The 13,712-nt window shown below is 48.8% G+C and overlaps 1 protein-coding gene across 1 annotated transcript in view; it reads right to left on the bottom strand.

The window, feature by feature from the left end:
- ANTXR1 (ANTXR cell adhesion molecule 1) overlaps positions 1–12,384 on the bottom strand; it is a 125,297-nt gene extending 112,913 nt beyond the window's left edge. Inside the window, exon 1 of the mRNA XM_053401380.1 lies at positions 12,266–12,384. The gene's annotated coding sequence lies outside the window, so the exon portion shown is untranslated. The remainder of the gene's footprint in view (positions 1–12,265) is intronic.
- Positions 12,385–13,712: the final 1,328 nt, after the last annotated feature.

Raw genomic sequence — 13,712 nt, 5'->3', positions numbered from 1 at the left:
CTGCCTTGAGTTCCATCAGGGGAAAAAGCAGAGTTTAAATAAATATAACAACAACAACAAGGCTTAATTAAGAAGTAATTTCTTTGATCTGTCCTGAATCTTCTAACATCCAGCTTCTTTGGATACCCACGAATTCAAGCACTATGAAAGAGGGAGAAAGACTCTTCTCTATCCACAGTCTCCATGCCAGTCATAATCTTATAAACTTCTATCATGTCCCCTCTCTCTCACCTTCTCTCTAAACTAAATGCTGTTTTGACCCTAACCCTAAAAGCCACCCAGGAGTGGCCCTGAATAAAATCTCCCAGAATATGGAGTTCTCACAACCTGGGTGCCATCACTGAGGAAGCCCCGTCTCAAGAATCCTCGACGACAGTTCAGTAATACGCCCATATTGTAAATGAGGCAGGACACCAGCTGTCTGACTCTATTTGTCGGCTGCCATTTGTGAATTTCCGGCTAAGGTAAGATTAGAAACAGGGGCAGAGGCTCCTGGACAGCTTTCTTAGCCGCCTGCCTCTCAAAATTTAGTGTCAGAGAATGAGCTGCCCCCAGCCAGGATATTAAGAGTTAGGGGTGGGTAGGTGAGTGAGAAACGTGGGTCTGTTCACATTTGAATGCAAGTCTGCCTCATTTGCAATTTTCAAAACAATACTTGAACTGAAATGCAGCTGTCCTTCCAAATCCAACCAGCTCTGAATTTTGTGACGGAGTTCTCCAACCAAAACATGTGTACCGTATTTTTTGCACCATAACACTCACTTTTTTCCTCCTAGAAAGTAAGGGGAAATGTCTGTGCGTGTTATGGAGGGAATGCCTACGGGTGGCATACCTACGGATTTTCCTCCTCTAAAAACTACGTGCGTGTTATGGTCGGGTGCGTGTTATAGAGCGAAAAATACGGTATGTTAAGGGAAAGTGTGCATTGAAAATGCACGTGTCAGTGAAAATGACCTACAAAGGTGCACTGAAATATGCAGATCTGCTTGCAAAAGAGTATAGAGATCAGGCAAAATTGTACACACAGCTACATGTGCTAAGAGAAATGGCGCACTAAAACGCTGGTGAACTTTTGGAAACATTGTCCAGCTGCTGAAAACTCCCTTTGAGTTATCCAAGGGTTATAAATACTGTTAGCTAAGCCAATGGATAACGGTAATAATTGTATTTGTTGGGTCAAACGTCCAAATGCCTGCCTACAGGAGGTCTGAAATCATTTTCTGGCGCTGGGTTGCTGAGGGTGGGACACTGAAAAACCCTGCCTGATCCTGGCTTCAGGAACTCATAGCAGTTGAGAGATCTCTCAAGGCAGCAGTTACTACATTTTTCCCATTTAAAGAGAAGCAGCTGAGGAACAGCCATTGCGTTTATAGACACAGGTCTATTTTCCATGGTCTAGGGAAGGAATCCCTGCCCTGGTCCAGCTCTATAGAGTTCCCCGCGGCTCTGAACGCGCTCCCTTTTCGGCTCTGCTGCTGCGACTCAGGGACCCGCTAGACAAGAGGCTTCTGCGTTCTTGGTGGTTTGGAAGGAGCCTGTCTCAGTTACACACCACTTTTTAAATTCGCCACATAAGTACATCCTCCAGCTTTTCGTCTCCCCTCGGAACAAGAATCCAAACATCTAAAATTACAGCTCTTTTTTCCGTGAGACCTTCCCACACGCCTCCTCGCACAGGAAAGTGCTGCCACCGCGATGTGGAAGGCCAGCAGAAAGGAATTTAAATAAATAAATCCCCTTTCTTTGCAAGGAGGGCGGCTTCTCTCCCTTCTAGAGGCAAGAGTTGAAAGTAGAAACACGAAAAGAAAAAGAAAAAACTCCCTCAGTTCAGAATCGCCAAGAAGGTTCACAAAAGGTCAACCAAAACGATCAAGTAAATAGAGGAACTCCCCAGTGAGGAAACTCCTAGAGAAAAGGTTTGTAAAATTAAGCATGCACTGGAGAAAGAAAATATTTTTGCCCTCTTTCATAAAACTAGAACTCCAGTGAAACAGAAAGTTGGAAGATTCAGGACAGATTGAAAAAACAGTCGTTCTTCGTGCAGCACATTGTTAAACTATGGAACTCACTCCCACAGGAAGTAGTGATGACCGCCAACCTAGATGGCTTCCAAAGAGGATTAGACAAATTCATGGTGGAAAATTTGATGGCTATTAGCCAGGATGGCTCCACAGTTGGAGGCAGTAACCTTTCTGAACATCAATTCAGAAGGAAACCACCGGAGAGGGGCGTTGCTCTTGTGCTCGAATCCTGTTTGTGCATTTCCCAATAGAGGTATCTGGTTGACCGCTGTGAGAACAGGATGCTGGACTAGATGGGCCACTCCTTATGTTCTGCCTCTTAAAACAGCTGGTCTAACCATGAGACTCTAACCTGAAAAGGCATCTCACTGTCTTACGAACTGCTCAGTATACTGTACAAATACTAACGGTGATGGGCAAAGTCAAACCTGAAGCTCTTCCTTCAGGTGATCCTTTCTCTTCAGAGCAAGTTTGGATCACACAGCCCTTCAAGAGGACAACAGTTCTCTGACAACCTTTCCAATAGAGGCAGGGCCGGCCAAAGACATTTTGCTACGCGAGGCGAACCTGATGGCTCCTCCGACCACATCTCACTCCTACAGAGGGTCTTAGGCCACGTGCACCCTCACCAAAGATGCTTCCAAGCTGGGCAGGCATGAGAAGAGAGGTGGGGTCCATGCTCAGCAACTGGCCCAGGTGCCATGCCTGTAGCCTCCGCCAAGCCTCTACACTGCCCACCCAGTTCCTCTGGCACTGGCAGCAGCTGCAGCCATCAGCCAGAACAGGGCACAAGCTGCCGCCATCTTGGACTACCTGTGCAAGAACATTGTCTGCACAAGTGCATGACGGGGAGAGGGAAGCCAATGGTGTCCTAGTGCTTATGCACTAACTTGGTTTATTTATTTGCAGTTTAGGAGAATGCTCCAGCAGCTGCACACACACAGCCCCATCAGAGGCAGGAGAATGCAAGATGCAGCCATCTCTGCCACCAGCCAATGGGGTCTGGAAGGATCAGGCGAGGGATTGTTGGGTGAATCCTTTCAGCAAGGGCGGTTGCCCCCCCAGAGAGGGAAATGAGCTAGGAACCTGATCCAAACCTGCCACCCCTCTCACTTTCCCCTGAAGCATCTGCCTAAACTTGGCTCATTATATGGTAAAAAAAGGTAAAGGACCCCTGGACAGTTAAGTCCAGTCCAAGGCGACTATGGGGTTCGGATGCTCATCTCGCTTTCAGGCTGAGGAAGCTGGCATTTGTCAACATACAGTTTTCCGGATTATGTGGCCAACATGACTAAACTGCTTCTGGCATGACAGGACACTGTGACGGAAGCCAGAGCAGTGCACAGAAATGCCGGTTACCTTCCCTCCATAACTGTATCTATTTATCTACTTGCACTGGCGTGCTTTTGAAGTGCTAGGTTGGCAGGAGCTGGGACAGAGCAACGGGAGCTCACCCTGTCGCGGGGATTCGAACCGCCGACCTTCCGATTGGCAAGTCCTAGGCTTGGTGGTTTAGACCACAGTGCCATCCCGCATTATAGAGCCGGCCATGAAAAGAGGATAATCATCCTGTAAAGGAGGACACATGGCGACTCTATAGCTGAGTGGCAGGAGGCAGACCGTGCATACTACAGGTCTGGATGATGAAGATCCCAAGGAGGTTATTTTTAGTGGGGGGGGGGGAGAATGAAAGAACAAAAATGAGGTAGCATGACAACAAAGATGAATGGAGGGACATGAATGAAAGGGGAACTCAGTGCAGACATTCACAATCAACTTCACAGTGTAGAGGCAGCTCCATTCACTGCAGTCCCAGATCTCACAAAAGCAGCTTTCAAATAGCCTCAAAGAAGTGACACCAAAAAAATTGCATGGAAAATGGAAGGATCATAAAACTGCAGGGTTGGAAGGGGTCCAAAGGCCCATCAAGTCCCACCCCCTGCACTGCAGGAACAGACACGTTTTAAACTCAAATCTGCCACATCCAATGTCATTGGAGGGTTCACATTTGACTCAAAGTTGTAGATTTCTTTTTTTAAAAAATGCCCACCCCAAAATACTCATTTTTAAAAACTAAAACCCTGCTTTAGCCTCAGTTGTGAAAGCACCGCTACACAACAGCTACACTACCAGATGGTTCAGAGTGAGGGCAGGAAACTTGGGGTCTTCCAGATGTTGCTGGCCTCTTTCTCCCATCAGCCTCCACTCATCATGCCAAATGTTCAGGTGTGATGGAGGCTGTATAACACCTGGAGGTCCACTTGGTCTGTATCAGACTTCCCCAACCTGGTGCCCTCCAGATGCTTTGGACTTCAACTCCCACGAGCCCCTGCATCCCATAGCTGTGCCAGCTGGTACTGATGGGAGTCTTCCTAAACATCTGGAGGTCTTCAGGTTGGGGGAGGCCGGTCTATAGCAATCAGACTGGGTTTTTCTTTTTTGTTTAGGCAACCCTATCCAAATTTATGAATCTTTGTTTTAAAACTGCTGGGTTTGTCCATACTTGGAAAAATTCTATTTCTGCTTGATTTCAAAGTTTGCTTTTATTGGTATTTTCTTGTATGTAATATTCTTTTATGCATACTGCTCCAGAGGTGTTTTTGATTAAGGGGCATGTAAATCTTGCTGGTAAATAAACAAGCAAAGCAAACTTCTCTGGGCAGCTCATATTAAAATATTGGAGAAACCACATTAGAGAGTCCTAGAGCACTTTCGTGACAAAGGAGCGTTATGGCAGCAGCAGCATTTGTGGATGAAGAGTTATCCACAGCTGGCAGAGACATACAGATGCGGGAGGAAATGGTAAACAAGAGGGTCAAATAGCATTTGCCGTTTGACTCAACTGCTTGCCATTTCTCTCCCCTCCCCTCTCCATATTCCTGTCAACTGAGGACAGTCCTCCATGCCTCTGGTAATGTAGACTCTAGTCCTACCGGAAGCTGCCCTATTTACTAGAGAGAGCGAGGGCCCTTCCAGAGGGCCTGTTTAATGAGCATTCGTTCTGATTCGTTCGAACACAAGCACGCCGGAAGAGGCTGCAGGATCAGGCCAATAACTCATCTGGCCCAGCATCCTCTTCTGACAGTGGCCAACCAGAGGCCTGTGGGAAACCTGCAAAAGCATGCTTTGAGCAAGAGAGCTCTCTCCCCTTCTGTGGTTCCCAGAACTGGTATTCAGAAGCATTGCTGCCTCACAGAATTGGAGAGTTGGAAGGGAACCCCAAAGGTCCTCTAGACCAGTGATGGTGAACCTTTTAGAGACCGAGCGCCCAAACTGCAACCCCCAAACCCTCTTACCGTATTTTTCGCTCTATAGGACGCACTTTTCCCCCTCCAAAAATGAAGGGGAAATGTGTGTGCGTCCTATGGGGCGAATGCAGGGGGGAGGCAGGCAGGAAAAGCCCCCAAAAGCCACACACAAGCTCCGCGCGGCTCTTGCGGGCTTTTCCTCAGGAGGGACAAGGGACTGACGCGGCCAGTCAGTCCCTTCTCCCTCCTCGTAGAAAAGCCCACAGGAGCTGCACGCTCCTTAAAGGGTGCGCGGCTCTTGTGGGTTTTTGCGCGAGGTGGGAGTATTGCCATAGCCGCGCACAGCCTCTCCCGGCTGGAGAGGTGACCCACGGCTATGGCAGCAGCCATATTTATTTATCACAAAGTGCCACAAAGGTATTTATCACAAAGTGCCACCCACAGCGGAGGCTCCGCAAGGGCAAACCTGGGGGTTGTGGCTCAGTTTTGCCCACAACCCCAACGCCCCATCCGAGGCGCTTCTACTCGGACACAAGTCCCAGGATCCACGCCCAGCCTCTGAAAACAACATGAGCACCTGCTTGGGGATAGCGTCACGTATCTGAATGGGACCAATGCCCCACCTGGCCTTTCCCTTTGTGCCTCCCTGACCACGAGGGCGCCTTCTCGGTCTGGGCATCCTGTGTGGAGTGGCTGAGGAAAAGGAGAATTAAAGGCACTGCAGCAGATGGGCCAGTTTGGGGATTTCGGTTCTTTGCTGTCCTGCTCTTGCAGCATCCGAAACCTCAGCGCAATTGGACGCAATGAACTCAGGGCAAAGAATAGTTGCAACCCCTGTTTTGGAGAGAGTTGGCGCCCTGATGGGCATTGCATCCAGCTCCTTCCATGCAGTTTTCTGCGCTGACCCACCGCTCACATGGCCCAAGTTGAGCTGAGGATTCGACGCTCCGCCCTTGCCTTCTGCTCTGTGCTGGGGGGACAGCGCATGTGCCCGCAGTGAGGGCTCTGAGTGCCCCCTCTGGCATGCATGCCATAGGTTCACCACCACTGCTCTAGACCAATGCCTTGCAATTCAGGGATCTCAGCTAAAGCATCAATGGCAGACGGCCATTCAACCTCTGCTTAAAAACCCCCAAGGAAGGAGAGTCCATCACCTTCCACTTGCCCAGAAGCCCTTCCACCCTTTCTCCTTCCACCTCAGGCTGAGCGGCTGAGACTCTACAAACCGAAGAGGCAAAGCAAGGCTAGTGGCCCTTTCCTCTTTGAAACTCATCAAGGTTGGTGACCATCCCTGCCTCCTGCGTGAGAGAGAGTTCCATAGTTTGACTAAAGGTAAAGGGACCCCTGACAGTTAAGTCCAGTCGCAAACAGCTCTGGGGTTGCAGCGCTCATCTCGCTTTACAGGCCAAGGGAGCCGACGTTTGTCTGCAGACAGTTTTTCCGGGTCATGTGGCCTGCATGACTAAGCCGCTTCTGGCGAAACCAGAGCATTGCACGGAAACACCATTTACCTTCCCGCTGGAGCTGCACCTATTTATCTACTTGCACTTTGACGTGCTTTCAAACTGCTAGGTTGGCAGGAGCAGGGACCGAGCAACGGGTAAAGGTAAAGGGACCCCTGACCATTAGGTCCAGTCGTGAATGACTCTGGGGTTGAGGCGCTCATCTCGCTTTACTGGCCGAGGGAGCCGGCGTACAGCTTCTGGGTCATGTGGCCAGCATGACTAAGCCTCTTCTGGCAAAACCAGAGCAGTGCACGGAAACGCCGTTCACCTTGCCGCCGGAGCAGTACCTATTTATCTACTTGCACTTTGACATCCTTTCAAACTGCTAGGTTGGCAGGAGCAGGGACCGAGCAACAGGAGCTCACCCCATCGTGGAGATTCGAACCGCCGACCTTCCGATCGGCAAGCCCTAGGCTCAGTGGTTTAGACCACAGCGTGTCCCATAGTTTGACTAAGTGCTACACAAATATGCCCTTTCTTTTTCCTGTCCTGAATCTTCCAGCTTCCAAGGATGTCTGTGGGCTGTCATGTTATGACAGAGCAAGAAAAAAACCTTCCCCTCTCCACTTTCTCCAAGCCATGTATAATTTCTTGTTTAAAAAACGTATTTTTATTAAAGATTTCTTGGTTTACAAAAGTATGTACAATGTCTCTCTTTTTTTTAAGTCACATTTTCTACAGATCAGTTTCATTTGTTGAGACATTAGTGTTACATTAGGAAGAAAAGGGGTGGAAGTGGGCATTGTGGGTACACCTGGAGAGGGACACAGTTGAAAATACCGTGTTTTTCGCCCTATAGGACACAACGTCCCATAAGGCGCACCTAGTTTTTTTGGGGGGGAAATAAAGGGGAAAAATTATTTCCCCCCCAGGCTGGGGCGGGGGAAGCCCGAGCTTCCCCTCACCCCAGCACCCAGAGCAGGCAACTCTCCGCAAGCCGTGGGAGCCTGGTGCCGGGCTCCCGTGCCTTGCGAAGAGCTGCGCAAGCCTGGACGCGCTGAGCTCAGCGCGCCCAGGCTTCAGCATGCAGGCAACTCTCGCTCCCATGGCTTGCGGAGATCTGCGTGAAGTCTGGAGAGCGAGAGGGGTTGGTGCGCACCTCCAGGCTCCAGGCTTCAGCGAAAGCCTGCATTTGCCCCATAGGACGCACACACATTTCCCCTTCAGTTTTGGAGGGGGAAAGGTGCATCCTATGGGGCGAAAAATACGGTACTCATACCACAGCATACCCATTCCTCCCAAAGAAACCGAGGAAAATCCCCACAACAATAAACAGGTTCACACAGCCCATGCTTAAAGCATGGAAAGCAGAAGTAGGTAAACTGTCCCCAACCCCATTCCCACTAATTCCCCTGGCACGCCACCCATTATTCCACCACGCAGCACAAAACCTCCAGATAAAAACCTGGCAAGCCAAAGGCTTATACTGCCTAACAGACTTCTACAAAAATAACAAACCCTTATCAACACAAGAAATACAAGGCAAACTAGAAGACACCCAAATGCCCTGGCTAACACACCACCAATTACATGCCCTCTTAAACAACCCAGTACAGTGGTACCTCGGGTTAAGTACTTAATTAGTTCTGGAGGTCTGTTCTTAACCTGAAACTGTTCTTAACCTGAAGCACCACTTTAGCTAATGGGGCCTCCCGCTGCTGCCACACGATTTCTGTTCTCATCCTGAAGCAAAGTTCTTAACCCGAGGTACTATTTCTCAGTTAGCGGAGTCTGTAACCTGATGCGTATGTAACCTGAAGCGTATGTAACCCGAGGTATCACTGTAGTAAAATCAGCAACAACTAGGCCCCTGACAACCTTCGAAAGTCATGTATAATTTTATAAACTTCTCTCATGTGGCCTCTTATCCTCCTCTTCCCTAAGCCTTTAAGTCCCAAATGCTGCCACCTTTCTTCACAAAAGAGTTATTCCATCTCCTGGATCATTTCGGTTTCCCTTTTCTGCACCTTTTCCAATTCTACAATATCTTTCTGGAGGTGAGGCGGCTTAGAGCTGCACACATTATTCCCCATGCAGCTGTACCATACTTATAGTCAATAAATGCCCTATTAATTGAGCAGAGTTACACCGGGCCCAGGAAGCGTTTTGGGTTCCCTGACAGAGAGCGCATTCGGGCCTGACTCTGATCTCTCAGAAAGTGCGAGCAATCTGCAATCCTCATCACCCTTGTGGCCTTCCCTTCCCCATCCCATGAAACTTGGCACTCCAGAAGAAATATTAGACCCAAATTAAAGCAGCCAGCACAAGAAGCGAGAGGCAGCCCTTGCGCTTTAAAGCAGGAAACAGAGCGGCTATCTCCTCCTTTTCTGAAGTGGCATACGGTTTTGTTTCCCTCGGGGGTCGCCCTCTGCCCCAGTTGCCATTCTGGGGGCTCTCGGCTTGGCATCCTGGACCAGCAACTAAGCTTGTCCACTTTGAGAACCACTTTGAACGCAGCCTGCAAGCAATTCCCCTGCCACCCCAGGCTGAGCGGCTAAGACCCATTGCTCCAGTAACCGAATGACAACATTCAGAAGGGGAGGTGTTGGCCATTTTCCATTTCTTTTCTTTGGCTGTCCCAATGCCCTTTCTAGGCCAAAGGAGTCCAGGGTCTTGCCATATGGCTCTTAGGAAGCATTTTCAATGTGAAAATGGCCAGCTCAAGAAGAGCGCCAACGTGGAACGCGAGACTCACATCAGGAAGAATCCCAGCCTGCGGAGTCCCGTGGGTGATCGTGACCCATTTCCCTTTCTCTTTCCCGCTACTCTGCCAGCCTGGCCTTTCCTCGCTGGGAGGAGAACGTAAGAGGCCTCCCCTGTGCCACCCTAAGCTCTGGCTTCGGAGAAAGGGCAAAATAAAAATGTGACCAATGAGATAGATTTTTAAAGGCTGGGACAGCAATATTATGGTCATAATATTGAATTCGATAAGTGGAAAAGATTACGGACAAAAACAATTAAATTTACTGTAGGTACAACACTTAAGGAAAATTTAATGAAGATGATGTATAGATCGTATATGACTTAACTGTCAGGGGTCCTTTACCTTTATCTTTTTAAACTTGCTAAAATGTATAGAACTCCAGAAAAGGCATGTTGGAAATGCAAGGAAAAGGAAGGGAATTTCTTCCATATGTGGTGGATGTGCAGTAAAGTTAAAACCTACTGGGATATGATATACAGTGAATTGAAAAAGATTTTAAAATATACTTTTATTAAAAAACCGGAGGCTTTTCTATTGGGTATTGTGGGAGAAGAAATTCCAAAAGTTGACTTAAATATGTTTATGTATGCTACCACGGCTGCAAGGACACTTTTAGCCCAGAAATGGAAGCAGCAGGAACTTCCAACTTTGGAAGAATGGCAGATAAAAATGATTGAATATGCAGAACTGGCAAAGCTGACGGGGAAGATCCGAAACCAGCGTGACGAACTGTTTTAAAAGGACTGAAGTAAATTTATACAATATATGAAAGAACATTGTAAACATTTGAGAACGTTTGCAGGTTTGATTTAAAATATTTTGTAATGATAATTTTTGAAACTGATTTACAAATACTATAGTATTTTTTTTAAGTAAGAAGGTAAACAGGGTGATGTAGAAATGTTAAGAGGGGGGAAGTCAAGGGTCAATATGAGCAAAGTTGCATGTGATGATATGCTTTGATATGAATGTGACAAAGGAAAAAGGAAAAATATTAAAACTTAATAAAAATTTTATATTTTTAAAAAAGAGTAGGACAGCAAGATCTCCACGGTGAGATTGCCCTTCTCAGAGTGCACCCACTCCAGACCATGTTGGAAAACCACAAGATGCAGTGTTGCATAGTGGTTAGAGTGTTGGACTTTGACCTGGGAGACCAGAGTTCAAATCTCCACTCAGAAAGCTCACCGGGTGTGACAGTGGGCCAGTCACTGCCTCTCAGCCTAATCCTACCTTGCCAGGCTGTTGTGGGGATTAAATGAGGAGGGAGCGAGAGCCAGGTGTGTTACCTTGAGGTTCCTGGTGAAAAAGGTTTGGATTTATATTTATAAGCAACAAATAAATAAACAAACCTATTTTGAAACTGAGGAGATGCTCCGTGTGTGAAAGGGTCTGCTCTTTGAGGAAGGAAAATTAAAACTTCCACAAGGCCCATGCCCAGCCTCTTGGGGCCGTGAGAGCAGCTTTTTGAATCCAAGCCTAGATGGGGCCTTTTGTTTGGGTTTTGCCCTCCCCATCTTATGACATGCCTACTTCTATTAATGTTGCCCAAAGTCCCGTCCCTCTATTCTCGGGCACCCGCACAGCTGGACAAATATTGTAAACGCAACCGTAAGCCTCTTATGTAAACACAATGGCATGGAGTCAGCTGTGGGGTAAATAACATGAGTAAGCATTTTATATCATCTCTGGACACTATTAAGCAAGAGAAAGCAGCAAAGGGAGAAATGTGCATTTCATTAGCTGGGAACAAAGAAAAAGTGACTCAGAGTTAAAGGGAGAGAAACGTACATTGGGGGTGGGGAGGAGAAGCCACAACAATTGCACTTTCCAACACATTGGCCAAATCGCAAGTTTCTTCCTTAGAATCCAGAGTCTGAGGATCAATTCAGGAGAGGAAGGTTCCTCTCCATCTCCCGTGGAGAAAACAGAGGTGGCAACACCAGAGGGCAAAAAGATAGCATCCCTTAGCTACTTCCTTTGCAAAAGTTTCCCAAACTTTGCTTTGCTGGGTGAAACACAGGTATGTCTCTCCCTTCAGAACATAAGAAGAGCCTGCCGGATCCGGCCAATGGCCCATCTAGCCCAGTGTTCTGTTCTCACAGCGGCCAACCAGATGCCCCAACGGGAAACCCACAAGCAAGACCTGAGCCCAAGAGTCCTCTTCCCTCCTGCGCTTTCCAGCAACTGGGATTCAGAAGCATCACTGTGCCAACTGTGGAGGCAGAGCAGAGCCATCCTGGCCAGCAGCCCTCAAAAGCCCTGGCCTCCTCCATGAATTTGTCCACTCCTCCTTGAAAGCCATCTAGGTCGGTGGCCATCGCTAGTTCCATGCAGCCACATAGGGAATGGCAGAAGAGCGTTCCAAGGGGCAACCTCTGCACAAATCACCAACCCAATTGCAATCGCTGCAAAATGGACCTGTTGCTGCTGCTGCTGCTGTATACATTTCCCAAACCGAGATAAGCTAGAGCAATAAATGCAACAGGAACCTGGAAGAGTCCTTGGGGCTGGGGGGAAAAGTAAAACCTCTTTTTGAGGCCTTTGGACACCTGAGATGTGCTCTTCCAAGACCCATCTTATTTTTATGATTGCAAATTGCTTTACATGGTTTTCAACCTGCCCTGGGTGGAATTAATAATAATAATAATAATAATAATAATAATAATAATAATAATAATGATTAAAGGGAGGTGGGGGTAAGACAGCTGCTGGCCTTTTGATGCCCCTGAGCTCGTGGGCAGCCTGCCCAAAGCTCCCTCCGGGTCGCCCGCGAGAGCCACTCACTTGTCCAGGATGAAGTAGAGGTCGAAGCCCCCGTAGCAGGCGGCGCCGCCGTCCTCCCGGCTCCTGCCCTGCCCGCCGCAGGCGAGCAGCACCGTCGCGAAGAGCAGAGCGTGCCAGCCCCAGCGGGCAGCCATGGCGGGGCAGGATCCAGCGAGCCCCGGGCCACTTGCGCGCCTCCTCCGCCTCACGCCCTCGCCATGCAGGGCTGCGCGGCGCCGAGACCCCAGGGGACGATCGCGCACAAGGCAAAGAGGGCTGGTCTCCCCGTTTGCAGAAGATGATGCCCAGCGGGCTCGCCGCCTCCTCGCCTTTCAAAGGCGCTTCTCCTGGCAGCGCGGACAAGGCAGCATCGCCGCCGTCTGCGAGGCGAGAGACGGCTTCCGGAGGCTTCTCCCCGGGTCTTTCCCTCCCCGGCTTTGCCCCAGATTTCGGAGAATGTGGGAAGGCCCTCCCTCCCCCTCCCCAGGATGGCTGCTCTCCCGGTGGGGGTGGTCCTGCCCCGCCGTCGAGCCCAAAAAGAGCCCCGACGGCGGCATCTAGCGGCCGAGGGCGCGAGAAACGCACAAAGGACGGGGCAGCGCGCAAGATCCTGGAGGGATCCTGCAAACTCTGCTCGACGTGGCCTGGGGGGAACCTGCGGGCAGAATCCGAGCCCAAGAGCCCTCTCCCCTTCCTCCCTTGCTTTCCAGAAGCTGGTACGCCTCCTTTGTTCTCTCTTTTTTAAAAAACTTTTTTTTTTATTCAAAAGCTAGAGAGTTCCAGAAAGACATCTACTTCTGCTTCATTGACTATGCAAAAGCCTTTGACTGTGTTGACCACAGCAAACTATGGCAAGTTCTTAACGAAATGGGAGTGCCTAATCACCTCGACTGTCTCCTGAGAAATCTCTATGTGGAACAAGAAGCTACAGTTAGAACTGGATACCGAACAACAGATTGGTTCAAAATTGGGAAAGGAATACTTATTTAACTTATATGCAGAATTCATCATGCGAAAGGCTGGGCTGGATGAATCCCTAGCCGGAATTAAGATTGCCGGAAGAAATATCAACAACCTCAGATACACAGATAACACAACCTTGATGGCAGAAAGTGAGGAGGAATTAAAGAACCTTTTAATGAGGGTGAAAGAGGAGAGCGCAAAATAAGGTCTGAAGCTCAACATCAAAAAAACGAAGATCATGGCCACTGGTCCCATCACCTCCTGGCAAATAGAAGGGGAAGAAATGGAGGCAGTGAGAGATTTTACTTTCTTGGGCTCCATGATCACTGCAGATGGTGACAGCAGTCGCGAAATTAAAAGACGCCTGCTTCTTGGGAGAAGGGCAATGACAGGCCTAGACAGCATCTTGAGAAGTAGAGACGTCACCTTGCCAACAAAGGTCCGTATAGTTAAAGCCATGGTTTTCCCAGTAGTGATGTATGGAAGTGAGAGCTGGGCCATAAAG

The sequence above is a fragment of the Podarcis raffonei genome, chromosome 8 (genome assembly GCF_027172205.1).
Source record: "Podarcis raffonei isolate rPodRaf1 chromosome 8, rPodRaf1.pri, whole genome shotgun sequence".
NCBI classification, from domain to species: domain Eukaryota; kingdom Metazoa; phylum Chordata; class Lepidosauria; order Squamata; family Lacertidae; genus Podarcis; species Podarcis raffonei.
Note: the sequence above shows the minus strand (reverse complement) of the source record. Positions and strands in the feature narration are given on the sequence as shown.